The sequence below is a fragment of the Aquarana catesbeiana genome, linkage group LG12 (genome assembly GCF_042186555.1).
Source record: "Aquarana catesbeiana isolate 2022-GZ linkage group LG12, ASM4218655v1, whole genome shotgun sequence".
Taxonomy (NCBI): domain Eukaryota; kingdom Metazoa; phylum Chordata; class Amphibia; order Anura; family Ranidae; genus Aquarana; species Aquarana catesbeiana.
Genome location: NC_133335.1, coordinates 95,032,822 through 95,057,120, shown reverse-complemented (window position 1 = coordinate 95,057,120; position 24,299 = coordinate 95,032,822). Strand labels below are relative to the sequence as shown.

At 41.5% G+C, this 24,299-nt stretch overlaps 34 non-coding genes across 34 annotated transcripts; 20 read left to right on the top strand and 14 right to left on the bottom strand.

Annotated features, from left to right (window-relative positions):
• The first annotated feature begins 97 nt into the window (after positions 1–97).
• On the top strand, positions 98–207 carry TRNAL-CAA (transfer RNA leucine (anticodon CAA)). The gene is made up of 2 exons: positions 98–135; positions 162–207. It is a non-coding gene; the product is annotated as a tRNA-Leu (tRNA).
• Positions 208–969: 762 nt separating this feature from the next.
• On the bottom strand, positions 970–1,042 carry TRNAR-UCG (transfer RNA arginine (anticodon UCG)). The gene has a single exon. It is a non-coding gene; the product is annotated as a tRNA-Arg (tRNA).
• Positions 1,043–1,317: 275 nt separating this feature from the next.
• On the top strand, positions 1,318–1,427 carry TRNAL-CAA (transfer RNA leucine (anticodon CAA)). Its single transcript has 2 exons — positions 1,318–1,355; positions 1,382–1,427. It is a non-coding gene; the product is annotated as a tRNA-Leu (tRNA).
• Positions 1,428–2,189: 762 nt separating this feature from the next.
• TRNAR-UCG (transfer RNA arginine (anticodon UCG)) lies at positions 2,190–2,262 on the bottom strand. The gene has a single exon. It is a non-coding gene; the product is annotated as a tRNA-Arg (tRNA).
• A 275-nt stretch (positions 2,263–2,537) lies between these two features.
• TRNAL-CAA (transfer RNA leucine (anticodon CAA)) lies at positions 2,538–2,647 on the top strand. The gene is made up of 2 exons: positions 2,538–2,575; positions 2,602–2,647. It is a non-coding gene; the product is annotated as a tRNA-Leu (tRNA).
• A 1,110-nt stretch (positions 2,648–3,757) lies between these two features.
• Positions 3,758–3,867, top strand: TRNAL-CAA (transfer RNA leucine (anticodon CAA)). Its single transcript has 2 exons — positions 3,758–3,795; positions 3,822–3,867. It is a non-coding gene; the product is annotated as a tRNA-Leu (tRNA).
• Positions 3,868–4,629: 762 nt separating this feature from the next.
• Positions 4,630–4,702, bottom strand: TRNAR-UCG (transfer RNA arginine (anticodon UCG)). The gene has a single exon. It is a non-coding gene; the product is annotated as a tRNA-Arg (tRNA).
• A 275-nt stretch (positions 4,703–4,977) lies between these two features.
• TRNAL-CAA (transfer RNA leucine (anticodon CAA)) lies at positions 4,978–5,087 on the top strand. Its single transcript has 2 exons — positions 4,978–5,015; positions 5,053–5,087. It is a non-coding gene; the product is annotated as a tRNA-Leu (tRNA).
• Positions 5,088–5,849: 762 nt separating this feature from the next.
• TRNAR-UCG (transfer RNA arginine (anticodon UCG)) lies at positions 5,850–5,922 on the bottom strand. Its single transcript has one exon. It is a non-coding gene; the product is annotated as a tRNA-Arg (tRNA).
• Positions 5,923–6,197: 275 nt separating this feature from the next.
• Positions 6,198–6,307, top strand: TRNAL-CAA (transfer RNA leucine (anticodon CAA)). The gene is made up of 2 exons: positions 6,198–6,235; positions 6,262–6,307. It is a non-coding gene; the product is annotated as a tRNA-Leu (tRNA).
• A 762-nt stretch (positions 6,308–7,069) lies between these two features.
• On the bottom strand, positions 7,070–7,142 carry TRNAQ-UUG (transfer RNA glutamine (anticodon UUG)). The gene has a single exon. It is a non-coding gene; the product is annotated as a tRNA-Gln (tRNA).
• A 275-nt stretch (positions 7,143–7,417) lies between these two features.
• Positions 7,418–7,527, top strand: TRNAL-CAA (transfer RNA leucine (anticodon CAA)). The gene is made up of 2 exons: positions 7,418–7,455; positions 7,482–7,527. It is a non-coding gene; the product is annotated as a tRNA-Leu (tRNA).
• Positions 7,528–8,635: 1,108 nt separating this feature from the next.
• Positions 8,636–8,745, top strand: TRNAL-CAA (transfer RNA leucine (anticodon CAA)). Its single transcript has 2 exons — positions 8,636–8,673; positions 8,700–8,745. It is a non-coding gene; the product is annotated as a tRNA-Leu (tRNA).
• A 753-nt stretch (positions 8,746–9,498) lies between these two features.
• On the bottom strand, positions 9,499–9,571 carry TRNAR-UCG (transfer RNA arginine (anticodon UCG)). Its single transcript has one exon. It is a non-coding gene; the product is annotated as a tRNA-Arg (tRNA).
• A 275-nt stretch (positions 9,572–9,846) lies between these two features.
• Positions 9,847–9,956, top strand: TRNAL-CAA (transfer RNA leucine (anticodon CAA)). The gene is made up of 2 exons: positions 9,847–9,884; positions 9,911–9,956. It is a non-coding gene; the product is annotated as a tRNA-Leu (tRNA).
• A 1,110-nt stretch (positions 9,957–11,066) lies between these two features.
• TRNAL-CAA (transfer RNA leucine (anticodon CAA)) lies at positions 11,067–11,176 on the top strand. Its single transcript has 2 exons — positions 11,067–11,104; positions 11,131–11,176. It is a non-coding gene; the product is annotated as a tRNA-Leu (tRNA).
• Positions 11,177–11,929: 753 nt separating this feature from the next.
• On the bottom strand, positions 11,930–12,002 carry TRNAR-UCG (transfer RNA arginine (anticodon UCG)). Its single transcript has one exon. It is a non-coding gene; the product is annotated as a tRNA-Arg (tRNA).
• A 275-nt stretch (positions 12,003–12,277) lies between these two features.
• TRNAL-CAA (transfer RNA leucine (anticodon CAA)) lies at positions 12,278–12,387 on the top strand. Its single transcript has 2 exons — positions 12,278–12,315; positions 12,342–12,387. It is a non-coding gene; the product is annotated as a tRNA-Leu (tRNA).
• A 1,110-nt stretch (positions 12,388–13,497) lies between these two features.
• On the top strand, positions 13,498–13,607 carry TRNAL-CAA (transfer RNA leucine (anticodon CAA)). The gene is made up of 2 exons: positions 13,498–13,535; positions 13,562–13,607. It is a non-coding gene; the product is annotated as a tRNA-Leu (tRNA).
• Positions 13,608–14,369: 762 nt separating this feature from the next.
• Positions 14,370–14,442, bottom strand: TRNAR-UCG (transfer RNA arginine (anticodon UCG)). Its single transcript has one exon. It is a non-coding gene; the product is annotated as a tRNA-Arg (tRNA).
• Positions 14,443–14,717: 275 nt separating this feature from the next.
• Positions 14,718–14,827, top strand: TRNAL-CAA (transfer RNA leucine (anticodon CAA)). The gene is made up of 2 exons: positions 14,718–14,755; positions 14,782–14,827. It is a non-coding gene; the product is annotated as a tRNA-Leu (tRNA).
• Positions 14,828–15,937: 1,110 nt separating this feature from the next.
• Positions 15,938–16,047, top strand: TRNAL-CAA (transfer RNA leucine (anticodon CAA)). Its single transcript has 2 exons — positions 15,938–15,975; positions 16,002–16,047. It is a non-coding gene; the product is annotated as a tRNA-Leu (tRNA).
• A 762-nt stretch (positions 16,048–16,809) lies between these two features.
• Positions 16,810–16,882, bottom strand: TRNAQ-UUG (transfer RNA glutamine (anticodon UUG)). Its single transcript has one exon. It is a non-coding gene; the product is annotated as a tRNA-Gln (tRNA).
• Positions 16,883–17,157: 275 nt separating this feature from the next.
• TRNAL-CAA (transfer RNA leucine (anticodon CAA)) lies at positions 17,158–17,267 on the top strand. Its single transcript has 2 exons — positions 17,158–17,195; positions 17,222–17,267. It is a non-coding gene; the product is annotated as a tRNA-Leu (tRNA).
• Positions 17,268–18,377: 1,110 nt separating this feature from the next.
• Positions 18,378–18,487, top strand: TRNAL-CAA (transfer RNA leucine (anticodon CAA)). The gene is made up of 2 exons: positions 18,378–18,415; positions 18,442–18,487. It is a non-coding gene; the product is annotated as a tRNA-Leu (tRNA).
• Positions 18,488–19,249: 762 nt separating this feature from the next.
• On the bottom strand, positions 19,250–19,322 carry TRNAR-UCG (transfer RNA arginine (anticodon UCG)). Its single transcript has one exon. It is a non-coding gene; the product is annotated as a tRNA-Arg (tRNA).
• A 275-nt stretch (positions 19,323–19,597) lies between these two features.
• TRNAL-CAA (transfer RNA leucine (anticodon CAA)) lies at positions 19,598–19,707 on the top strand. The gene is made up of 2 exons: positions 19,598–19,635; positions 19,662–19,707. It is a non-coding gene; the product is annotated as a tRNA-Leu (tRNA).
• Positions 19,708–20,469: 762 nt separating this feature from the next.
• TRNAR-UCG (transfer RNA arginine (anticodon UCG)) lies at positions 20,470–20,542 on the bottom strand. Its single transcript has one exon. It is a non-coding gene; the product is annotated as a tRNA-Arg (tRNA).
• A 275-nt stretch (positions 20,543–20,817) lies between these two features.
• TRNAL-CAA (transfer RNA leucine (anticodon CAA)) lies at positions 20,818–20,927 on the top strand. The gene is made up of 2 exons: positions 20,818–20,855; positions 20,882–20,927. It is a non-coding gene; the product is annotated as a tRNA-Leu (tRNA).
• A 762-nt stretch (positions 20,928–21,689) lies between these two features.
• On the bottom strand, positions 21,690–21,762 carry TRNAR-UCG (transfer RNA arginine (anticodon UCG)). The gene has a single exon. It is a non-coding gene; the product is annotated as a tRNA-Arg (tRNA).
• Positions 21,763–22,037: 275 nt separating this feature from the next.
• TRNAL-CAA (transfer RNA leucine (anticodon CAA)) lies at positions 22,038–22,147 on the top strand. The gene is made up of 2 exons: positions 22,038–22,075; positions 22,102–22,147. It is a non-coding gene; the product is annotated as a tRNA-Leu (tRNA).
• Positions 22,148–22,909: 762 nt separating this feature from the next.
• On the bottom strand, positions 22,910–22,982 carry TRNAR-UCG (transfer RNA arginine (anticodon UCG)). Its single transcript has one exon. It is a non-coding gene; the product is annotated as a tRNA-Arg (tRNA).
• Positions 22,983–23,257: 275 nt separating this feature from the next.
• Positions 23,258–23,367, top strand: TRNAL-CAA (transfer RNA leucine (anticodon CAA)). The gene is made up of 2 exons: positions 23,258–23,295; positions 23,322–23,367. It is a non-coding gene; the product is annotated as a tRNA-Leu (tRNA).
• A 762-nt stretch (positions 23,368–24,129) lies between these two features.
• TRNAQ-UUG (transfer RNA glutamine (anticodon UUG)) lies at positions 24,130–24,202 on the bottom strand. The gene has a single exon. It is a non-coding gene; the product is annotated as a tRNA-Gln (tRNA).
• Between the last annotated feature and the right edge of the window lie 97 nt (positions 24,203–24,299).

Below are 24,299 nucleotides of genomic sequence, written 5' to 3'. Positions count from 1 at the left end.
AGAGTGTTAATACAGCTCCTTGACAGTGGTAATAAATCAACAGAGTACCACGAGTAGATGATATATCTAGAGGCAACCAAAAATATCGAAATGTCTTGTCAGGATGGCCGAGTGGTCTAAGGCGCCAGACTCAAGAAATGTTTCTTCACATTGTGTGGGTGTTCTGGTCTCCAAATGGAGGCGTGGGTTCAAATCCCACTTCTGACAAAAAGTTTACACATTTAGCTTGAACTAGAATGACCACTTCCACTGTGTTTTCATGCTACCATGTCACTGACAAGAAAACAAAAACAAAGAATCCCAAAACTTTGCAGATCCTTCATAAAGATCAAATTCTTCTGAAAACTCTGCTAGGCCATGCTGTAAAATCTCTTATTTCACGTGCAACTTTAGTCAGAAAAGTAAGTCTTGCTAGATCTCTTCACATTGGCCTGTTTTGCATGTATAGTTATGTAAAACATTACAAATAGGTGTCCATACACTTGAAAATCCAGTAATACACTGTTTCACCCTGCTCTGCACATACTCAGTTGCTCTCCCATTTTACGCATATTTGGGCACTGCTGAGTTTGGGGAGGCTCATCTATTGACAGCCTTAAAGCTCAATTAAACCCTCCTATCCTTTACAGCCAATGAAGCTGCTTCTGTTTAAACTGCAACGGCCATGGTGCTGCACATGTGATCAGTTATGACACCAGCCATTTGATGGTTTGACAGTTTGGTTGAGAACACAAGCAAATGTGACAGTTATCAATCCCGGGATTTCAGGATTCTAACTGTTTTTTGAAACTGTTAAATCAATTGGTTTAGCTCCACTTTATGATTTACTGCTGTTTGGGGGCTCTTGGCTTCAGCAAAATAGCAGCCTTTAGCAAGAAGCAAGTTGTTATGGGTAAAGATGCGATTTAATTTAAAAGGAGCAAGAATTTGCAAGTAAAGGTCACAGGAACTGGAAAGCAGCATAGAAAACCACCACGAAGGGACTCGAACCCTCAATCTTCTGATCCGAAGTCAGACGCCTTATCCATTAGGCCACGCAGTCTGCCACTGGGCCACCATTTTTGTTTGTGGTGTGCGAATCAGCCAAACACTTGAAGATCACCTGGGACATCTTCTTCTACTTGCTTTGCTCAAGCAGATTTGGTAGAAAGGATCTGAAAAGTTTGACTTGGTGCCAAGGTCATGCTTTATGAAGTGCATTTGCAAAAGGGCCTAGGTGCAGAGTGTTAATACAGCTCCTTGACAGTGGTAATAGATCAACAGAGTACCACGAGTATATGATATATCTAGAGGCAACCAAGAATAGCACAATGTCTTGTCAGGATGGCCGAGTGGTCTAAGGCGCCAGACTCAAGAAATGTTTCTTCACATTGTGTGGGTGTTCTGGTCTCCAAATGGAGGCGTGGGTTCAAATCCCACTTCTGACAAGAAGTTTACACATTTAGCTTGAACTAGAATGACCACTTCCACTGTGTTTTCATGCTACCATGTCACTGACAAGAAAACAAAAACAAAGAATCCCAAAACTTTGCAGATCCTTCATAAAGATCAAATTCTTCTGAAAACTCTGCTAGGCCATGCTGTAAAATCTCTTATTTCACGTGCAACTTTAGTCAGAAAAGTAAGTCTTGCTAGATCTCTTCACATTGGCCTGTTTTGCATGTATAGTTATGTAAAACATTACAAATAGGTGTCCATACACTTGAAAATCCAGTAATACACTGTTTCACCCTGCTCTGCACATACTCAGTTGCTCTCCCATTTTACGCATATTTGGGCACTGCTGAGTTTGGGGAGGCTCATCTATTGACAGCCTTAAAGCTCAATTAAACCCTCCTATCCTTTACAGCCAATGAAGCTGCTTCTGTTTAAACTGCAACGGCCATGGTGCTGCACATGTGATCAGTTATGACACCAGCCATTTGATGGTTTGACAGTTTGGTTGAGAACACAAGCAAATGTGACAGTTATCAATCCCGGGATTTCAGGATTCTAACTGTTTTTTGAAACTGTTAAATCAATTGGTTTAGCTCCACTTTATGATTTACTGCTGTTTGGGGGCTCTTGGCTTCAGCAAAATAGCAGCCTTTAGCAAGAAGCAAGTTGTTATGGGTAAAGATGTGATTTAATTTAAAAGGAGCAAGAATTTGCAAGAAAAGGTCACAGGAACTGGAAAGCAGCATAGAAAACGACCACGAAGAGACTCGAACCCTCAATCTTCTGATCCGAAGTCAGACGCCTTATCCATTAGGCCACGCAGTCAGCCACTGGGCCACCATTTTTGTTTGTGGTGTGCGAATCAGCCAAACACTTGAAGATCACCTGGGACATCTTCTTCTACTTGCTTTGCTCAAGCAGATTTGGTAGTAAGGATCTGAAAAGTTTGACTTGGTGCCAAGGTCATGCTTTATGAAGTGCATTTGCAAAAGGGCCTAGGTGCAGAGTGTTAATACAGCTCCTTGACAGTGGTAATAAATCAACAGAGTACCACGAGTAGATGATATATCTAGAGGCAACCAAAAATATCAAAATGTCTTGTCAGGATGGCCGAGTGGTCTAAGGCGCCAGACTCAAGAAATGTTTCTTCACATTGTGTGGGTGTTCTGGTCTCCAAATGGAGGCGAGGGTTCAAATCCCACTTCTGACAAAAAGTTCACACATTTAGCTTGAACTAGAATTACCACTTCCACTGTGTTTTCATGCTAACATGTCACTGACAAGAAAACAAAAACAAAGAATCCCAAAACTTTGCAGATCCTTCATAAAGATCAAATTCTTCTGAAAACTCTGCTAGGCCATGCTGTAAAATCTCTTATTTCACGTGCAACTTTAGTCAGAAAAGTAAGTCTTGCTAGATCTCTTCACATTGGCCTGTTTTGCATGTATAGTTATGTAAAACATTACAAATAGGTGTCCATACACTTGAAAATCCAGTAATACACTGTTTCACCCTGCTCTGCACATACTCAGTTGCTCTCCCATTTTACGCATATTTGGGCACTGCTGAGTTTGGGGAGGCTCATCTATTGACAGCCTTAAAGCTCAATTAAACCCTCCTATCCTTTACAGCCAATGAAGCTGCTTCTGTTTAAACTGCAACGGCCATGGTGCTGCACATGTGATCAGTTATGACACCAGCCATTTGATGGTTTGACAGTTTGGTTGAGAACACAAGCAAATGTGACAGTTATCAATCCCGGGATTTCAGGATTCTAACTGTTTTTTGAAACTGTTAAATCAATTGGTTTAGCTCCACTTTATGATTTACTGCTGTTTGGGGGCTCTTGGCTTCAGCAAAATAGCAGCCCTTAGCAAGAAGCAAGTTGTTATGGGTAAAGATGCGATTTAATTTAAAAGGAGCAAGAATTTGCAAGTAAAGGTCACAGGAACTGGAAAGCAGCATAGAAAACGACCACGAAGGGACTCGAACCCTCAATCTTCCGATCCGAAGTCAGACGCCTTATCCATTAGGCCACGCATACAGCCACTGGGCCACCACTTTTGTTTGTGGTGTGCGAATCAGCCAAACACTTGAAGATCACCTGGGACATCTTCTTCTACTTGCTTTGCTCAAGCAGATTTGGTAGTAAGGATCTGAAAAGTTTGACTTAGTGCCAAGGTCATGCTTTATGAAGTGCATTTGCAAAAGGGCCTAGGTGCAGAGTGTTAATACAGCTCCTTGACAGTGGTAATAAATCAACAGAGTACCACGAGTAGATGATATATCTAGAGGCAACCAAAAATATCAAAATGTCTTGTCAGGATGGCCAAGTGGTCTAAGGCGCCAGACTCAAGAAATGTTTCTTCACATTGTGTGGGTGTTCTGGTCTCCAAATGGAGGCGTGGGTTCAAATCCCACTTCTGACAAAAAGTTTACACATTTAGCTTGAACTAGAATGACCACTTCCACTGTGTTTTCATGCTACCATGTCACTGACAAGAAAACAAAAACAAAGAATCCCAAAACTTTGCAGATCCTTCATAAAGATCAAATTCTTCTGAAAACTCTGCTAGGCCATGCTGTAAAATCTCTTATTTCACGTGCAACTTTAGTCAGAAAAGTAAGTCTTGCTAGATCTCTTCACATTGGCCTGTTTTGCATGTATAGTTATGTAAAACATTACAAATAGGTGTCCATACACTTGAAAATCCAGTAATACACTGTTTCACCCTGCTCTGCACATACTCAGTTGCTCTCCCATTTTACGCATATTTGGGCACTGCTGAGTTTGGGGAGGCTCATCTATTGACAGCCTTAAAGCTCAATTAAACCCTCCTATCCTTTACAGCCAATGAAGCTGCTTCTGTTTAAACTGCAACGGCCATGGTACTGCACATGTGATCAGTTATGACACCAGCCATTTCATGGTTTGACAGTTTGGTTGAGAACACAAGCAAATGTGACAGTTATCAATCCCGGGATTTCAGGATTCTAACTGTTTTTTGAAACTGTTAAATCAATTGGTTTAGCTCCACTTTATGATTTACTGCTGTTTGGGGTCTCTGGGCTTCAGCAAAATAGCAGCCTTTAGCAAGAAGCAAGTTGTTATGGGTAAAGTTGCGATTTAATTTAAAAGGAGCAAGAATTTGCAAGTAAAGGTCACAGGAACTGGAAAGCAGCATAGAAAACGACCACGAAGGGACTCGAACCCTCAATCTTCTGATCCGAAGTCAGACGCCTTATCCATTAGGCCACGCAGTCTGCCACTGGGCCACCATTTTTATTTGTGGTGTGCGAATCAGCCAAACACTTGAAGATCACCTGGGACATCTTCTTCTACTTGCTTTGCTCAAGCAGATTTGGTAGAAAGGATCTGAAAAGTTTGACTTGGTGCCAAGGTCATGCTTTATGAAGTGCATTTGCAAAAGGGCCTAGGTGCAGAGTGTTAATACAGCTCCTTGACAGTGGTAATAGATCAACAGAGTACCACGAGTAGATGATATATCTAGAGGCAACTAAAAATATCAAAATGTCTTGTCAGGGTGGCCGAGTGGTCTAAGGCGCCAGCCTCAAGAAATGTTTCTTCACATTGTGTGGGTGTTCAGGTCTCCAAATGGAGGCGTGGGTTCAAATCCCACTTCTGACAAAAAGTTTACACATTTAGCTTGAACTAGAATGACCACTTCCACTGTGTTTTCATGCTACCATGTCACTGACAAGAAAACAAAAACAAAGAATCCCAAAACTTTGCAGATCCTTCATAAAGATCATATTCTTCTGAAAACTCTGCTAGGCCATGCTGTAAAATCTCTTATTTCACGTGCAACTTTAGTCAGAAAAGTACGTCTTGCTAGATCTCTTCACATTGGCCTGTTTTGCATGTATAGTTATGTAAAACATTACAAATAGGTGTCCATACACTTGAAAATCCAGTAATACACTGTTTCACCCTGCTCTGCACATACTCAGTTGCTCTCCCATTTTACGCATATTTGGGCACTGCTGTGTTTGGGGAGGCTCATCTATTGACAGCCTTAAAGCTCAATTAAACCCTCCTATCCTTTACAGCCAATGAAGCTGCTTCTGTTTAAACTGCAACGGCCATGGTACTGCACATGTGATCAGTTATGACACCAGCCATTTCATGGTTTGACAGTTTGGTTGAGAACACAAGCAAATGTGACAGTTATCAATCCCGGGATTTCAGGATTCTAACTGTTTTTTGAAACTGTTAAATCAATTGGTTTAGCTCCACTTTATGATTTACTGCTGTTTGGGGTCTCTGGGCTTCAGCAAAATAGCAGCCTTTAGCAAGAAGCAAGTTGTTATGGGTAAAGTTGCGATTTAATTTAAAAGGAGCAAGAATTTGCAAGTAAAGGTCACAGGAACTGGAAAGCAGCATAGAAAACGACCACGAAGGGACTCGAACCCTCAATCTTCTGATCCGAAGTCAGACGCCTTATCCATTAGGCCACGCAGTCTGCCACTGGGCCACCATTTTTATTTGTGGTGTGCGAATCAGCCAAACACTTGAAGATCACCTGGGACATCTTCTTCTACTTGCTTTGCTCAAGCAGATTTGGTAGAAAGGATCTGAAAAGTTTGACTTGGTGCCAAGGTCATGCTTTATGAAGTGCATTTGCAAAAGGGCCTAGGTGCAGAGTGTTAATACAGCTCCTTGACAGTGGTAATAGATCAACAGAGTACCACGAGTAGATGATATATCTAGAGGCAACCAAAAATATCAAAATGTCTTGTCAGGGTGGCCGAGTGGTCTAAGGCGCCAGACTCAAGAAATGTTTCTTCACATTGTGTGGGTGTTCTGGTCTCCAAATGGAGGCGTGGGTTCAAATCCCACTTCTGACAAAAAGTTTACACATTTAGCTTGAACTAGAATGACCACTTCCACTGTGTTTTCATGCTACCATGTCACTGACAAGAAAACAAAAACAAAGAATCCCAAAACTTTGCAGATCCTTCATAAAGATCAAATTCTTCTGAAAACTCTGCTAGGCCATGCTGTAAAATCTCTTATTTCACGTGCAACTTTAGTCAGAAAAGTAAGTCTTGCTAGATCTCTTCACATTGGCCTGTTTTGCATGTATAGTTATGTAAAACATTACAAATAGGTGTCCATACACTTGAAAATCCAGTAATACACTGTTTCACCCTGCTCTGCACATACTCAGTTGCTCTCCCATTTTACGCATATTTGGGCACTGCTGAGTTTGGGGAGGCTCATCTATTGACAGCCTTAAAGCTCAATTAAACCCTCCTATCCTTTACAGCCAATGAAGCTGCTTCTGTTTAAACTGCAACGGCCATGGTGCTGCACATGTGATCAGTTATGACACCAGCCATTTGATGGTTTGACAGTTTGGTTGAGAACACAAGCAAATGTGACAGTTATCAATCCCGGGATTTCAGGATTCTAACTGTTTTTTGAAACTGTTAAATCAATTGGTTTAGCTCCACTTTATGATTTACTGCTGTTTGGGGGCTCTTGGCTTCAGCAAAATAGCAGCCTTTAGCAAGAAGCAAGTTGTTATGGGTAAAGATGCGATTTAATTTAAAAGGAGCAAGAATTTGCAAGTAAAGGTCACAGGAACTGGAAAGCAGCATAGAAAACGACCACGAAGGGACTCGAACCCTCAATCTTCTGATTCAAAGTCAGACGCCTTATCCATTAGGCCACGCAGTCAGCCACTGGGCCACCATTTTTGTTTGTGGTGTGCGAATCAGCCAAACACTTGAAGATCACCTGGGACATCTTCTTCTACTTGCTTTGCTCAAGCAGATTTGGTAGTAAGGATCTGAAAAGTTTGACTTGGTGCCAAGGTCATGCTTTATGAAGTGCATTTGCAAAAGGGCCTAGGTGCAGAGTGTTAATACAGCTCCTTGACAGTGGTAATAAATCAACAGAGTACCACGAGTAGATGATATATCTAGAGGCAACCAAAAATATCGAAATGTCTTGTCAGGATGGCCGAGTGGTCTAAGGCGCCAGACTCAAGAAATGTTTCTTCACATTGTGTGGGTGTTCTGGTCTCCAAATGGAGGCATGGGTTCAAATCCCAGTTCTGACAAAAGTTTACACATTTAGCTTGAACTAGAATGACCACTTCCATTGTGTTTTCATTTTACCATGTCACTGACAAGAAAACAAAAACAAAGAATCCCAAAACTTTGCAGATCCTTCATAAAGATCAAATTCTTCTGAAAACTCTGCTAGGCCATGCTGTAAAATCTCTTATTTCACGTGCAACTTTAGTCAGAAAAGTAAGTCTTGCTAGATCTCTTCACATTGGCCTGTTTTGCATGTATAGTTATGTAAAACGTTACAAATAAGTGTCCATACACTTGAAAATCCAGTAATACACTGTTTCACCCTGCTCTGCACATACTCAGTTGCTCTCCCATTTTACGCATATTTGGGCACTGCTGAGTTTGGGGAGGCTCATCTATTGACAGCCTTAAAGCTCAATTAAACCCTCCTATCCTTTACAGCCAATGAAGCTGCTTCTGTTTAAACTGCAACGGCCATGGTGCTGCACATGTGATCAGTTATGACACCAGCCATTTGATGGTTTGACAGTTTGGTTGAGAACACAAGCAAATGTGACAGTTATCAATCCCGGGATTTCAGGATTCTAACTGTTTTTTGAAACTGTAAAATCAATTGGTTTAGCTCCACTTTATGATTTACTGCTGTTTGGGGGCTCTGGGCTTCAGCAAAATAGCAGCCTTTAGCAAGAAGCAAGTTGTTATGGGTAAAGTTGCGATTTAATTTAAAAGGAGCAAGAATTTGCAAGTAAAGGTCACAGGAACTGGAAAGCAGCATAGAAAACAACCACGAAGGGACTCAAACCCCAATCTTCTGATTCGAAGTCAGACGCCCTATCCATTAGGCCACGCAGTCTACAACAGGGTCACCATTTTTGTTTGTGGTGTGCGGATCAGCCAAACACTTGAAGATCACCTGGGACATCTTCTTCTACTTGCTTTGCTCAAGCAGATTTGGTAGAAAGGATCTGAAAAGTTTGACTTGGTGCCAAGGTCATGCTTTATGAAGTGCATTTGCAAAAGGGCCTAGGTGCAGAGTGTTAATACAGCTCCTTGACAGTGGTAATAAATCAACAGAGTACCACGAGAAGATGATATATCTAGAGGCAACCAAAAATATCAAAATGTCTTGTCAGGTTGGCCGAGTGGTCTAAGGCGCCAGACTCAAGAAATGTTTCTTCACATTGTGTGGGTGTTCTGGTCTCCAAATGGAGGCGTGGGTTCAAATCCCACTTCTGACAAAAAGATTACACGTTTACCTTGAACTAGAATGACCACTTCCACTGTGTTTTCATGCTACCATGTCACTGACAAGAAAACAAAAACAAAGAATCCCAAAACTTTGCAGATCCTTCATAAAGATCAAATTCTTCTGAAAACTCTGCTAGGCCATGCTGTAAAATCTCTTATTTCACGTGCAACTTTAGTCAGAAAAGTAAGTCTTGCTAGATCTCTTCACATTTGCATGTATAGTTATGTAAAACATTACAAATAGGTGTCCATACACTTGAAAATCCAGTAATACACTGTTTCACCCTGCTCTGCACATACTCAGTTGCTTTCCCATTTTACGCATATTTGGGCACTGCTGAGTTTGGGGAGGCTCATCTCTTGACAGCCTTAAAGCTCAATTAAACCCTCCTATCCTTTACAGCCAATGAAGCTGCATCTGTTTAAACTGCAACGGCCATGGTGCTGCACATGTGATCAGTTATGACACCAGCCATTTGATGGTTTGACAGTTTGGTTGAGAACACAAGCAAATGTGACAGTTATCAATCCCGGGATTTCAGGATTCTAACTGTTTTTTGAAACTGTTAAATCAATTGGTTTAGCTCCACTTTATGATTTACTGCTGTTTGGGGGCTCTTGGCTTCAGCAAAATAGCAGCCTTTAGCAAGAAGCAAGTTGTTATGGGTAAAGTTGCGATTTAATTTAAAAGGAGCAAGAATTTGCAAGTAAAGGTCACAGGAACTGGAAAGCAGCATAGAAAACGACCACGAAGGGACTCGAACCCTCAATCTTCTGATCCGAAGTCAGACGCCTTATCCATTAGGCCACGCAGTCTGCCGCCAGGCCACCATTTTTGTTTGTGGTGTGCGAATCAGCCAAACACTTGAAGATCACCTGGGACATCTTCTTCTACTTGCTTTGCTCAAGCAGATTTGGTAGAAAGGATCTGAAAAGTTTGACTTGGTGCCAAGGTCATGCTTTATGAATTGCATTTGCAAAAGGGCCTAGGTGCAGAGTGTTAATACAGCTCCTTGACAGTGGTAATAGATCAACGGAGTACTAAGAGTAGATGATATTTCTAGAGGCAACCGAAAACAACAAAACGTCTTGTCAGGATGGCCGAGTGGTCTAAGGCGCCAGACTCAAGAAATGTTTCTTCACATTGTGTGGGTGTTCTGGTCTCCAAATGGAGGCGTGGGTTCAAATCTCACTTCTGAGAAAAAGTTTACACATTTAGCTTGAACTAGAATGACCACTTCCACTGTGTTTTCATTCTACCATGTCACTGACAAGAAAACAAAAACAAAGAATCCCAAAACTTTGCAGATCCTTCATAAAGATCAAATTCTTCTGAAAACTCTGCTAGGCCATGCTGTAAAATCTCTTATTTCATGTGCAACTTTAGTCAGAAAAGTAAGTCTTGCTAGATCTCTTCACATTGGCCTGTTTTGCATGTATAGTTATGTAAAACATTACAAATAGGTGTCCATACACTTGAAAATCCAGTAATACACTGTTTCACCCTGCTCTGCACATACTCAGTTGCTCTCCCATTTTACGCATATTTGGGCACTGCTGAGTTTGGGGAGGCTCATCTATTGACAGGCTTAAAGCTCAATTAAACCCTCCTATCCTTTACAGCCAATGAAGCTGCTTCTGTTTAAACTGCAACGACAATGGTGCTGCACATGTGATCAGTTATGACACCAGCCATTTGATGGTTTGACAGTTTGGTTGAGAACACAAGCAAATGTGACAGTTATCAATCCCGGGATTACAGGATTCTAACTGTTTTTTGAAACTGTTAAATCAATTGGTTTAGCTCCACTTTATGATTTACTGCTGTTTGGGGGCTCTGGGCTTCAGCAAAATAGCAGCCTTTAGCAAGAAGCAAGTTGTTATGGGTAAAGTTGCGATTTAATTTAAAAGGAGCAAGAATTTGCAAGTAAAGTTCACAGGAACTGGAAAGCAGCATAGAAAACGACCACGAAGGGACTCAAACCCTCAATATTTTGTTCTGAAGTCAGACGTCTTATCCATTAGGCCACGCAGTCTGCCACTGGGCCACCATTTTTTTTTGTGGTGTGCGAATCAGCCAAACACTTGAAGATCACCTGGGACATCTTCTTCTACTTGCTTTGCTCAAGCAGATTTGGTAGAAAGGATCTGAAAAGTTTGACTTGGTGCCAAGGTCATGCTTTATGAAGTGCATTTGCAAAAGGGCCTAGGTGCAGAGTGTTAATACAGCTCCTTGACAGTGGTAATAGATCAACAGAGTACCACGAGTAGATGATATATCTAGAGGCAACCAAGAATATCAAAATGTCTTGTCAGGATGGCCGAGTGGTCTAAGGCGCCAGACTCAAGAAATGTTTCTTTACATTGTGTGGGTGTTCTGGTCTCCAAATGGAGGCGTGGGTTCAAATCCCACTTCTGACAAAAAGTTTACACATTTAGCTTGAACTAGAGTGACCACTTCCACTGTGTTTTCATGCTACCATGTCACTGACAAGAAAACAAAAACAAAGAATCCCAAAACTTTGCAGATCCTTCATAAAGATCAAATTCTTCTGAAAACTCTGCTAGGCCATGCTGTAAAATCTCTTATTTCACGTGCAACTTTAGTCAGAAAAGTAAGTCTTGCTAGATCTCTTCACATTTGCATGTATAGTTATGTAAAACATTACAAATAGGTGTCCATACACTTGAAAATCCAGTAATACACTGTTTCACCCTGCTCTGCACATACTCAGTTGCTTTCCCATTTTACGCATATTTGGGCACTGCTGAGTTTGGGGAGGCTCATCTCTTGACAGCCTTAAAGCTCAATTAAACCCTCCTATCCTTTACAGCCAATGAAGCTGCATCTGTTTAAACTGCAACGGCCATGGTGCTGCACATGTGATCAGTTATGACACCAGCCATTTGATGGTTTGACAGTTTGGTTGAGAACACAAGCAAATGTGACAGTTATCAATCCCGGGATTTCAGGATTCTAACTGTTTTTTGAAACTGTTAAATCAATTGGTTTAGCTCCACTTTATGATTTACTGCTGTTTGGGGGCTCTTGGCTTCAGCAAAATAGCAGCCTTTAGCAAGAAGCAAGTTGTTATGGGTAAAGTTGCGATTTAATTTAAAAGGAGCAAGAATTTGCAAGTAAAGGTCACAGGAACTGGAAAGCAGCATAGAAAACGACCACGAAGGGACTCGAACCCTCAATCTTCTGATCCGAAGTCAGACGCCTTATCCATTAGGCCACGCAGTCTGCCGCCAGGCCACCATTTTTGTTTGTGGTGTGCGAATCAGCCAAACACTTGAAGATCACCTGGGACATCTTCTTCTACTTGCTTTGCTCAAGCAGATTTGGTAGAAAGGATCTGAAAAGTTTGACTTGGTGCCAAGGTCATGCTTTATGAATTGCATTTGCAAAAGGGCCTAGGTGCAGAGTGTTAATACAGCTCCTTGACAGTGGTAATAGATCAACGGAGTACTAAGAGTAGATGATATTTCTAGAGGCAACCGAAAACAACAAAACGTCTTGTCAGGATGGCCGAGTGGTCTAAGGCGCCAGACTCAAGAAATGTTTCTTCACATTGTGTGGGTGTTCTGGTCTCCAAATGGAGGCGTGGGTTCAAATCTCACTTCTGAGAAAAAGTTTACACATTTAGCTTGAACTAGAATGACCACTTCCACTGTGTTTTCATTCTACCATGTCACTGACAAGAAAACAAAAACAAAGAATCCCAAAACTTTGCAGATCCTTCATAAAGATCAAATTCTTCTGAAAACTCTGCTAGGCCATGCTGTAAAATCTCTTATTTCATGTGCAACTTTAGTCAGAAAAGTAAGTCTTGCTAGATCTCTTCACATTGGCCTGTTTTGCATGTATAGTTATGTAAAACATTACAAATAGGTGTCCATACACTTGAAAATCCAGTAATACACTGTTTCACCCTGCTCTGCACATACTCAGTTGCTCTCCCATTTTACGCATATTTGGGCACTGCTGAGTTTGGGGAGGCTCATCTATTGACAGGCTTAAAGCTCAATTAAACCCTCCTATCCTTTACAGCCAATGAAGCTGCTTCTGTTTAAACTGCAACGACAATGGTGCTGCACATGTGATCAGTTATGACACCAGCCATTTGATGGTTTGACAGTTTGGTTGAGAACACAAGCAAATGTGACAGTTATCAATCCCGGGATTACAGGATTCTAACTGTTTTTTGAAACTGTTAAATCAATTGGTTTAGCTCCACTTTATGATTTACTGCTGTTTGGGGGCTCTGGGCTTCAGCAAAATAGCAGCCTTTAGCAAGAAGCAAGTTGTTATGGGTAAAGTTGCGATTTAATTTAAAAGGAGCAAGAATTTGCAAGTAAAGTTCACAGGAACTGGAAAGCAGCATAGAAAACGACCACGAAGGGACTCAAACCCTCAATATTTTGTTCTGAAGTCAGACGTCTTATCCATTAGGCCACGCAGTCTGCCACTGGGCCACCATTTTTTTTTGTGGTGTGCGAATCAGCCAAACACTTGAAGATCACCTGGGACATCTTCTTCTACTTGCTTTGCTCAAGCAGATTTGGTAGAAAGGATCTGAAAAGTTTGACTTGGTGCCAAGGTCATGCTTTATGAAGTGCATTTGCAAAAGGGCCTAGGTGCAGAGTGTTAATACAGCTCCTTGACAGTGGTAATAGATCAACAGAGTACCACGAGTAGATGATATATCTAGAGGCAACCAAGAATATCAAAATGTCTTGTCAGGATGGCCGAGTGGTCTAAGGCGCCAGACTCAAGAAATGTTTCTTTACATTGTGTGGGTGTTCTGGTCTCCAAATGGAGGCGTGGGTTCAAATCCCACTTCTGACAAAAAGTTTACACATTTAGCTTGAACTAGAGTGACCACTTCCACTGTGTTTTCATGCTACCATGTCACTGACAAGAAAACAAAAACAAAGAATCCCAAAACTTTGCAGATCCTTCATAAAGATCAAATTCTTCTGAAAACTCTGCTAGGCCATGCTGTAAAATCTCTTATTTCACGTGCAACTTTAGTCAGAAAAGTAAGTCTTGCTAGATCTCTTCACATTGGCCTGTTTTGCATGTATAGTTATGTAAAACATTACAAATAAGTGTCCATACACTTGAAAATCCAGTAATACACTGTTTCACCCTGCTCTGCACATACTCAGTTGCTCTCCCATTTTACGTATATTTGGGCACTGCTGAGTTTGGGGAGGCTCATCTATTGACAGCCTTAAAGCTCAATTAAACCCTCCTATCCTTTACAGCCAATGAAGCTGCTTCTGTTTAAACTGCAACGGCAATGGTGCTGCACATGTGATCAGTTATGACACCAGCCATTTGATGGTTTGACAGTTTGGTTGAGAACACAAGCAAATGTGACAGTTATCAATCCCGGGATTTCAGGATTCTAACTGTTTTTTGAAACTGTTAAATCAATTGGTTTAGCTCCACTTTATGATTTACTGCTGTTTGGGGGCTCTGGGCTTCAGCAAAATAGCAGCCTTTAGCAAGAAGCAAGTTGTTATGGGTAAAGTTGCGATTTAATTTAAAAGGAGTAAGAATTTGCAAGGAAAGGTCACAGGAACTGGAAAGCAGCATAGAAAATGACCACGAAGGGACTCGAACCCTCAATCTTCTGATCCGAAGTCAGACGTCTTATCCATTAGGCCACGCAGTCCGCTGCAGGGCTACCATTTTTGTTTGTGGTGTGCGAATCAGCCAAACACTTGAAGATCACCTGGGACATCTTCTTCTACTTGCTTTGCTCAAGCAGATTTGGTAGAAAGGATCTGAAAAGTTTGACTTGGTGCCAAGGTCATGCTTTATGAAGTGCATTTGCAAAAGGGCCTAGGTGCAGAGTGTTAATACAGCTCCTTGACAGTGGTAATAGATCAACGGAGTACTAAGAGTAGATGATATTTCTAGAGGCAACCGAAAACAACAAAACGTCTTGTCAGGATGGCCGAGTGGTCTAAGGCGCCAGACTCAAGAAATGTTTCTTCACATTGTGTGGGTGTTCTGGTCTCCAAATGGAGGCGTGGGTTCAAATCTCACTTCTGACAAAAAGTTTACACATTTAGCTTGAACTAGAATGACCACTTCCACTGTGTTTTCATGCTACCATGTCACTGACAAGAAAACAAAAACAAAGAATCCCAAAACTTTGCAGATCCTTCATAAAGATCAAATTCTTCTGAAAACTCTGCTAGGCCATGCTGTAAAATCTCTTATTTCATGTGCAACTTTAGTCAGAAAAGTAAGTCTTGCTAGATCTCTTCACATTGGCCTGTTTTGCATGTATAGTTATGTAAAACATTACAAATAGGTGTCCATACACTTGAAAATCCAGTAATACACTGTTTCACCCTGCTCTGCACATACTCAGTTGCTCTCCCATTTTACGCATATTTGGGCACTGCTGAGTTTGGGGAGGCTCATCTATTGACAGGCTTAAAGCTCAATTAAACCCTCCTATCCTTTACAGCCAATGAAGCTGCTTCTGTTTAAACTGCAACGGCAATGGTGCTGCACATGTGATCAGTTATGACACCAGCCATTTGATGGTTTGACAGTTTGGTTGAGAACACAAGCAAATGTGACAGTTATCAATCCCGGGATTACAGGATTCTAACTGTTTTTTGAAACTGTTAAATCAATTGGTTTAGCTCCACTTTATGATTTACTGCTGTTTGGGGGCTCTGGGCTTCAGCAAAATAGCAGCCTTTAGCAAGAAGCAAGTTGTTATGGGTAAAGTTGCGATTTAATTTAAAAGGAGCAAGAATTTGCAAGTAAAGTTCACAGGAACTGGAAAGCAGCATAGAAAACGACCACGAAGGGACTCAAACCCTCAATATTTTGTTCCGAAGTCAGACGTCTTATCCATTAGGCCACGCAGTCTGCCACTGGGCCACCATTTTTTTTTGTGGTGTGCGAATCAGCCAAACACTTGAAGATCACCTGGGACATCTTCTTCTACTTGCTTTGCTCAAGCAGATTTGGTAGAAAGGATCTGAAAAGTTTGACTTGGTGCCAAGGTCATGCTTTATGAAGTGCATTTGCAAAAGGGCCTAGGTGCAGAGTGTTAATACAGCTCCTTGACAGTGGTAATAGATCAACAGAGTACCACGAGTAGATGATATATCTAGAGGCAACCAAGAATATCAAAATGTCTTGTCAGGATGGCCGAGTGGTCTAAGGCGCCAGACTCAAGAAATGTTTCTTTACATTGTGTGGGTGTTCTGGTCTCCAAATGGAGGCGTGGGTTCAAATCCCACTTCTGACAAAAAGTTTACACATTTAGCTTGAACTAGAGTGACCACTTCCACTGTGTTTTCATGCTACCATGTCACTGACAAGAAAACAAAAACAAAGAATCCCAAAACTTTGCAGATCCTTCATAAAGATCAAATTCTTCTGAAAACTCTGCTAGGCCATGCTGTAAAATCTCTTATTTCACGTGCAACTTTAGTCAGAAAAGTAAGTCTTGCTAGATCTCTTCACATTGGCCTGTTTTGCATGTATAGTTATGTAAAACATTACAAATAAGTGTCCATACACTTGAAAATCCAGTAATACACTGTTTCACCCTGCTCTGCACATACTCAGTTGCTCTCCCATTTTACGTATATTTGGGCACTGCTGAGTTTGGGGAGGCTCATCTATTGACAGCCTTAAAGCTCAATTAAACCCTCCTATCCTTTACAGCCAATGAAGCTGCTTCTGTTTAAACTGCAACGGCAATGGTGCTGCACATGTGATCAGTTATGACACCAGCCATTTGATGGTTTGACAGTTTGGTTGAGAACACAAGCAAATGTGACAGTTATCAATCCCGGGATTTCAGGATTCTAACTGTTTTTTGAAACTGTTAAATCAATTGGTTTAGCTCCACTTTATGATTTACTGCTGTTTGGGGGCTCTGGGCTTCAGCAAAATAGCAGCCTTTAGCAAGAAGCAAGTTGTTATGGGTAAAGTTGCGATTTAATTTAAAAGGAGTAAGAATTTGCAAGGAAAGGTCACAGGAACTGGAAAGCAGCATAGAAAATGACCACGAAGGGACTCGAACCCTCAATCTTCTGATCCAAAGTCAGACGCCTTATCCATTAGGCCACGCAGTCCGCTGCAGGGCTACCATTTTTGTTTGTGGTGTGCGAATCAGCCAAACACTTGAAGATCACCTGGGACATCTTCTTCTACTTGCTTTGCTCAAGCAGATTTGGTAGAAAGGATCTGAAAAGTTTGACTTGGTGCCAAGGTCATGCTTTATGAAGTGCATTTGCAAAAGGGCCTAGGTGCAGAGTGTTAATACAGCTCCTTGACAGTGGTAATAGATCAACGGAGTACTAAGAGTAGATGATATTTCTAGAGGCAACCGAAAACAACAAAACGTCTTGTCAGGATGGCCGAGTGGTCTAAGGCGCCAGACTCAAGAAATGTTTCTTCACATTGTGTGGGTGTTCTGGTCTCCAAATGGAGGCGTGGGTTCAAATCTCACTTCTGACAAAAAGTTTACACATTTAGCTTGAACTAGAATGACCACTTCCACTGTGTTTTCATGCTACCATGTCACTGACAAGAAAACAAAAACAAAGAATCCCAAAACTTTGCAGATCCTTCATAAAGATCAAATTCTTCTGAAAACTCTGCTAGGCCATGCTGTAAAATCTCTTATTTCATGTGCAACTTTAGTCAGAAAAGTAAGTCTTGCTAGATCTCTTCACATTGGCCTGTTTTGCATGTATAGTTATGTAAAACATTACAAATAGGTGTCCATACACTTGAAAATCCAGTAATACACTGTTTCACCCTGCTCTGCACATACTCAGTTGCTCTCCCATTTTACGCATATTTGGGCACTGCTGAGTTTGGGGAGGCTCATCTATTGACAGGCTTAAAGCTCAATTAAACCCTCCTATCCTTTACAGCCAATGAAGCTGCTTCTGTTTAAACTGCAACGGCAATGGTGCTGCACATGTGATCAGTTATGACACCAGCCATTTGATGGTTTGACAGTTTGGTTGAGAACACAAGCAAATGTGACAGTTATCAATCCCGGGATTACAGGATTCTAACTGTTTTTTGAAACTGTTAAATCAATTGGTTTAGCTCCACTTTATGATTTACTGCTGTTTGGGGGCTCTGGGCTTCAGCAAAATAGCAGCCTTTAGCAAGAAGCAAGTTGTTATGGGTAAAGTTGCGATTTAATTTAAAAGGAGCAAGAATTTGCAAGTAAAGTTCACAGGAACTGGAAAGCAGCATAGAAAACGACCACGAAGGGACTCAAACCCTCAATATTTTGTTCCGAAGTCAGACGTCTTATCCATTAGGCCACGCAGTCTGCCACTGGGCCACCATTTTTTTTTGTGGTGTGCGAATCAGCCAAACACTTGAAGATCACCTGGGACATCTTCTTCTACTTGCTTTGCTCAAGCAGATTTGGTAGAAAGGATCTGAAAAGTTTGACTTGGTGCCAAGGTCATGCTTTATGAAGTGCATTTGCAAAAGGGCCTAGGTGCAGAGTGTTAATACAGCTCCTTGACAGTGGTAATAGATCAACAGAGTACCACGAGTAGATGATATTTCTAGAGGCAACCGAAAACAACAAAACGTCTTGTCAGGATGGCCGAGTGGTCTAAGGCGCCAGACTCAAGAAATGTTTCTTCACATTGTGTGGGTGTTCTGGTCTCCAAATGGAGGCGTGGGTTCAAATCCCACTTCTGACAAAAAGTTTACACATTTAGCTTGAACTAGAGTGACCACTTCCACTGTGTTTTCATGCTACCATGTCACTGACAAGAAAACAAAAACAAAGAATCCCAAAACTTTGCAGATCCTTCATAAAGATCAAATTCTTCTGAAAACTCTGCTAGGCCATGCTGTAAAATCTCTTATTTCACGTGCAACTTTAGTCAGAAAAGTAAGTCTTGCTAGATCTCTTCACATTGGCCTGTTTTGCATGTATAGTTATGTAAAACATTACAAATAAGTGTCCATACACTTGAAAATCCAGTAATACACTGTTTCACCCTGCTCTGCACATACTCAGTTGCTCTCCCATTTTACGCATATTTGGGCACTGCTGAGTTTGGGGAGGCTCATCTATTGACAGCCTTAAAGCTCAATTAAACCCTCCTATCCTTTACAGCCAATGAAGCTGCTTCTGTTTAAACTGCAACGGCCATGGTGCTGCACATGTGATCAGTTATGACACCAGCCATTTGATGGTTTGACAGTTTGGTTGAGAACACAAGCAAATGTGACAGTTATCAATCCCAGGATTTCAGGATTCTAACTGTTTTTTGAAACTGTTAAATCAATTGGTTTAGCTCCACTTTATGATTTACTGCTGTTTGGGGGCTCTTGGCTTCAGCAAAATAGCAGCCTTTAGCAAGAAGCAAGTTGTTATGGGTAAAGATGCGATTTAATTTAAAAGGAGCAAGAATTTGCAAGTAAAGGTCACAGGAACTGGAAAGCAGCATAGAAAACGACCACGAAGGGACTCGAACCCTCAATTTTCTGATCCGAAGTCAGACGCCTTATCCATTAGGCCACGCAGTCAGCCGCTGGGCCACCATTTTTGTTTGTGGTGTGCGAATCAGCCAAACACTTGAAGATCACCTGGGACATCCTCTTCTACTTGCTTTGCTCAAGCAGATTTGGTAGTAAGGATCTGAAAAGTTTGACTTGGTGCCAAGGTCATGCTTTATGAAGTGCATTTGCAAAAGGGCCTAGGTGCAGAGTGTTAATACAGCTCCTTGACAGTGGTAATAAATCAACAGAGTACCACGAGTAGATGATATATCTAGAGGCAACCAAAAATATTGAAATGTCTTGTCAGGATGGCCGAGTGGTCTAAGGCGCCAGACTCAAGAAATGTTTCTTCACATTGTGTGGGTGTTCTGGTCTCCAAATGGAGGCGTGGGTTCAAATCCCACTTCTGACAAAAAGTTTACACATTTAGCTTGAACTAGAATGACCACTTCCACTGTGTTTTCATGCTACCATGTCACTGACAAGAAAACAAAAACAAAGAATCCCAAAACTTTGCAGATCCTTCATAAAGATCAAATTCTTCTGAAAACTCTGCTAGGCCATGCTGTAAAATCTCTTATTTCACGTGCAACTTTAGTCAGAAAAGTAAGTCTTGCTAGATCTCTTCACATTGGCCTGTTTTGCATGTATAGTTATGTAAAACATTACAAATAGGTGTCCATACACTTGAAAATCCAGTAATACACTGTTTCACCCTGCTCTGCACATACTCAGTTGCTCTCCCATTTTACGCATATTTGGGCACTGCTGAGTTTGGGGAGGCTCATCTATTGACAGCCTTAAAGCTCAATTAAACCCTCCTATCCTTTACAGCCAATGAAGCTGCTTCTGTTTAAACTGCAACGGCCATGGTGCTGCACATGTGATCAGTTATGACACCAGCCATTTGATGGTTTGACAGTTTGGTTGAGAACACAAGCAAATGTGACAGTTATCAATCCCGGGATTTCAGGATTCTAACTGTTTTTTGAAACTGTTAAATCAATTGGTTTAGCTCCACTTTATGATTTACTGCTGTTTGGGGGCTCTTGGCTTCAGCAAAATAGCAGCCTTTAGCAAGAAGCAAATTGTTATGGGTAAAGATGCGATTTAATTTAAAAGGAGCAAGAATTTGCAAGTAAAGGTCACAGGAACTGGAAAGCAGCATAGAAAACGACCACGAAGGGACTCGAACCCTCAATCTTCTGATCCGAAGTCAGACGCCTTATCCATTAGGCCACGCAGTCAGCCACTGGGCCACCATTTTTGTTTGTGGTGTGCGAATCAGCCAAACACTTGAAGATCACCTGGGACATCTTCTTCTACTTGCTTTGCTCAAGCAGATTTGGTAGTAAGGATCTGAAAAGTTTGACTTGGTGCCAAGGTCATGCTTTATGAAGTGCATTTGCAAAAGGGCCTAGGTGCAGAGTGTTAATACAGCTCCTTGACAGTGGTAATAAATCAACAGAGTACCACGAGTAGATGATATATCTAGAGGCAACCAAAAATATCGAAATGTCTTGTCAGGATGGCCGAGTGGTCTAAGGCGCCAGACTCAAGAAATGTTTCTTCACATTGTGTGGGTGTTCTGGTCTCCAAATGGAGGCGTGGGTTCAAATCCCACTTCTGACAAAAAGTTTACACATTTAGCTTGAACTAGAATGACCACTTCCACTGTGTTTTCATGCTACCATGTCACTGACAAGAAAACAAAAACAAAGAATCCCAAAACTTTGCAGATCCTTCATAAAGATCAAATTCTTCTGAAAACTCTGCTAGGCCATGCTGTAAAATCTCTTATTTCACGTGCAACTTTAGTCAGAAAAGTAAGTCTTGCTAGATCTCTTCACATTGGCCTGTTTTGCATGTATAGTTATGTAAAACATTACAAATAGGTGTCCATACACTTGAAAATCCAGTAATACACTGTTTCACCCTGCTCTGCACATACTCAGTTGCTCTCCCATTTTACGCATATTTGGGCACTGCTGAGTTTGGGGAGGCTCATCTATTGACAGCCTTAAAGCTCAATTAAACCCTCCTATCCTTTACAGCCAATGAAGCTGCTTCTGTTTAAACTGCAACGGCCATGGTGCTGCACATGTGATCAGTTATGACACCAGCCATTTGATGGTTTGACAGTTTGGTTGAGAACACAAGCAAATGTGACAGTTATCAATCCCGGGATTTCAGGATTCTAACTGTTTTTTGAAACTGTTAAATCAATTGGTTTAGCTCCACTTTATGATTTACTGCTGTTTGGGGGCTCTTGGCTTCAGCAAAATAGCAGCCTTTAGCAAGAAGCAAGTTGTTATGGGTAAAGATGCGATTTAATTTAAAAGGAGCAAGAATTTGCAAGTAAAGGTCACAGGAACTGGAAAGCAGCATAGAAAACGACCACGAAGGGACTCGAACCCTCAATCTTCTGATCCGAAGTCAGACGCCTTATCCATTAGGCCACGCAGTCTGCCACTGGGCCACCATTTTTGTTTGTGGTGTGCGAATTAGCCAAACACTTGAAGATCACCTGGGACATCTTCTTCTACTTGCTTTGCTCAAGCAGATTTGGTAGAAAGGATCTGAAAAGTTTGACTTGGTGCCAAGGTCATGCTTTATGAAGTGCATTTGCAAAAGGGCCTAGGTGCAGAGTGTTAATACAGCTCCTTGACAGTGGTAATAGATCAACAGAGTACCACGAGTAGATGATATATCTAGAGGCAACCAAGAATAGCAAAATGTCTTGTCAGGATGGCCGAGTGGTCTAAGGCGCCAGACTCAAGAAATGTTTCTTCACATTGTGTGGGTGTTCTGGTCTCCAAATGGAGGCGTGGGTTCAAATCCCACTTCTGACAAAAAGTTTACACATTTAGCTTGAACTAGAATGACCACTTCCACTGTGTTTTCATGCTACCATGTCACTGACAAGAAAACAAAAACAAAGAATCCCAAAACTTTGCAGATCCTTCATAAAGATCAAATTCTTCTGAAAACTCTGCTAGGCCATGCTGTAAAATCTCTTATTTCACGTGCAACTTTAGTCAGAAAAGTAAGTCTTGCTAGATCTCTTCACATTGGCCTGTTTTGCATGTATAGTTATGTAAAACATTACAAATAGGTGTCCATACACTTGAAAATCCAGTAATACACTGTTTCACCCTGCTCTGCACATACTCAGTTGCTCTCCCATTTTACGCATATTTGGGCACTGCTGAGTTTGGGGAGGCTCATCTATTGACAGCCTTAAAGCTCAATTAAACCCTCCTATCCTTTACAGCCAATGAAGCTGCTTCTGTTTAAACTGCAACGGCCATGGTGCTGCACATGTGATCAGTTATGACACCAGCCATTTGATGGTTTGACAGTTTGGTTGAGAACACAAGCAAATGTGACAGTTATCAATCCCGGGATTTCAGGATTCTAACTGTTTTTTGAAACTGTTAAATCAATTGGTTTAGCTCCACTTTATGATTTACTGCTGTTTGGGGGCTCTTGGCTTCAGCAAAATAGCAGCCTTTAGCAAGAAGCAAGTTGTTATGGGTAAAGATGCGATTTAATTTAAAAGGAGCAAGAATTTGCAAGTAAAGGTCACAGGAACTGGAAAGCAGCATAGAAAACGACCACGAAAGGACTCGAACCCTCAATCTTCTGATCCGAAGTCAGACGCCTTATCCATTAGGCCACGCAGTCAGCCACTGGGCCACCATTTTTGTTTGTGGTGTGCGAATCAGCCAAACACTTGAAGATCACCTGGGACATCTTCTTCTACTTGCTTTGCTCAAGCAGATTTGGTAGTAAGGATCTGAAAAGTTTGACTTGGTGCCAAGGTCATGCTTTATGAAGTGCATTTGCAAAAGGGCCTAGGTGCAGAGTGTTAATACAGCTCCTTGACAGTGGTAATAAATCAACAGAGTACCACGAGTAGATGATATATCTAGAGGCAACCAAATATATCAAAATGTCTTGTCAGGATGGCCGAGTGGTCTAAGGCGCCAGACTCAAGAAATGTTTCTTCACATTGTGTGGGTGTTCTGGTCTCCAAATGGAGGCGAGGGTTCAAATCCCACTTCTGACAAAAAGTTTACACATTTAGCTTGAACTAGAATTACCACTTCCACTGTGTTTTCATGCTAACATGTCACTGACAAGAAAACAAAAACAAAGAATCCCAAAACTTTGCAGATCCTTCATAAAGATCAAATTCTTCTGAAAACTCTGCTAGGCCATGCTGTAAAATCTCTTATTTCACGTGCAACTTTAGTCAGAAAAGTAAGTCTTGCTAGATCTCTTCACATTGGCCTGTTTTGCATGTATAGTTATGTAAAACATTACAAATAGGTGTCCATACACTTGAAAATCCAGTAATACACTGTTTCACCCTGCTCTGCACATACTCAGTTGCTCTCCCATTTTACGCATATTTGGGCACTGCTGAGTTTGGGGAGGCTCATCTATTGACAGCCTTAAAGCTCAATTAAACCATCCTATCCTTTACAGCCAATGAAGCTGCTTCTGTTTAAACTGCAACGGCCATGGTGCTGCACATGTGATCAGTTATGACACCAGCCATTTGATGGTTTGACAGTTTGGTTGAGAACACAAGCAAATGTGACAGTTATCAATCCCGGGATTTCAGGATTCTAACTGTTTTTTGAAACTGTTAAATCAATTGGTTTAGCTCCACTTTATGATTTACTGCTGTTTGGGGGCTCTTGGCTTCAGCAAAATAGCAGCCTTTAGCAAGAAGCAAGTTGTTATGGGTAAAGATGCGATTTAATTTAAAAGGAGCAAGAATTTGCAAGTAAAGGTCACAGGAACTGGAAAGCAGCATAGAAAACGACCACGAAGGGACTCGAACCCTCAATCTTCTGATCCAAAGTCAGACGCCTTATCCATTAGGCCACGCAGTCAGCCACTGGGCCACCATTTTTGTTTGTGGTGTGCGAATCAGCCAAACACTTGAAGATCACCTGGGACATCTTCTTCTACTTGCTTTGCTCAAGCAGA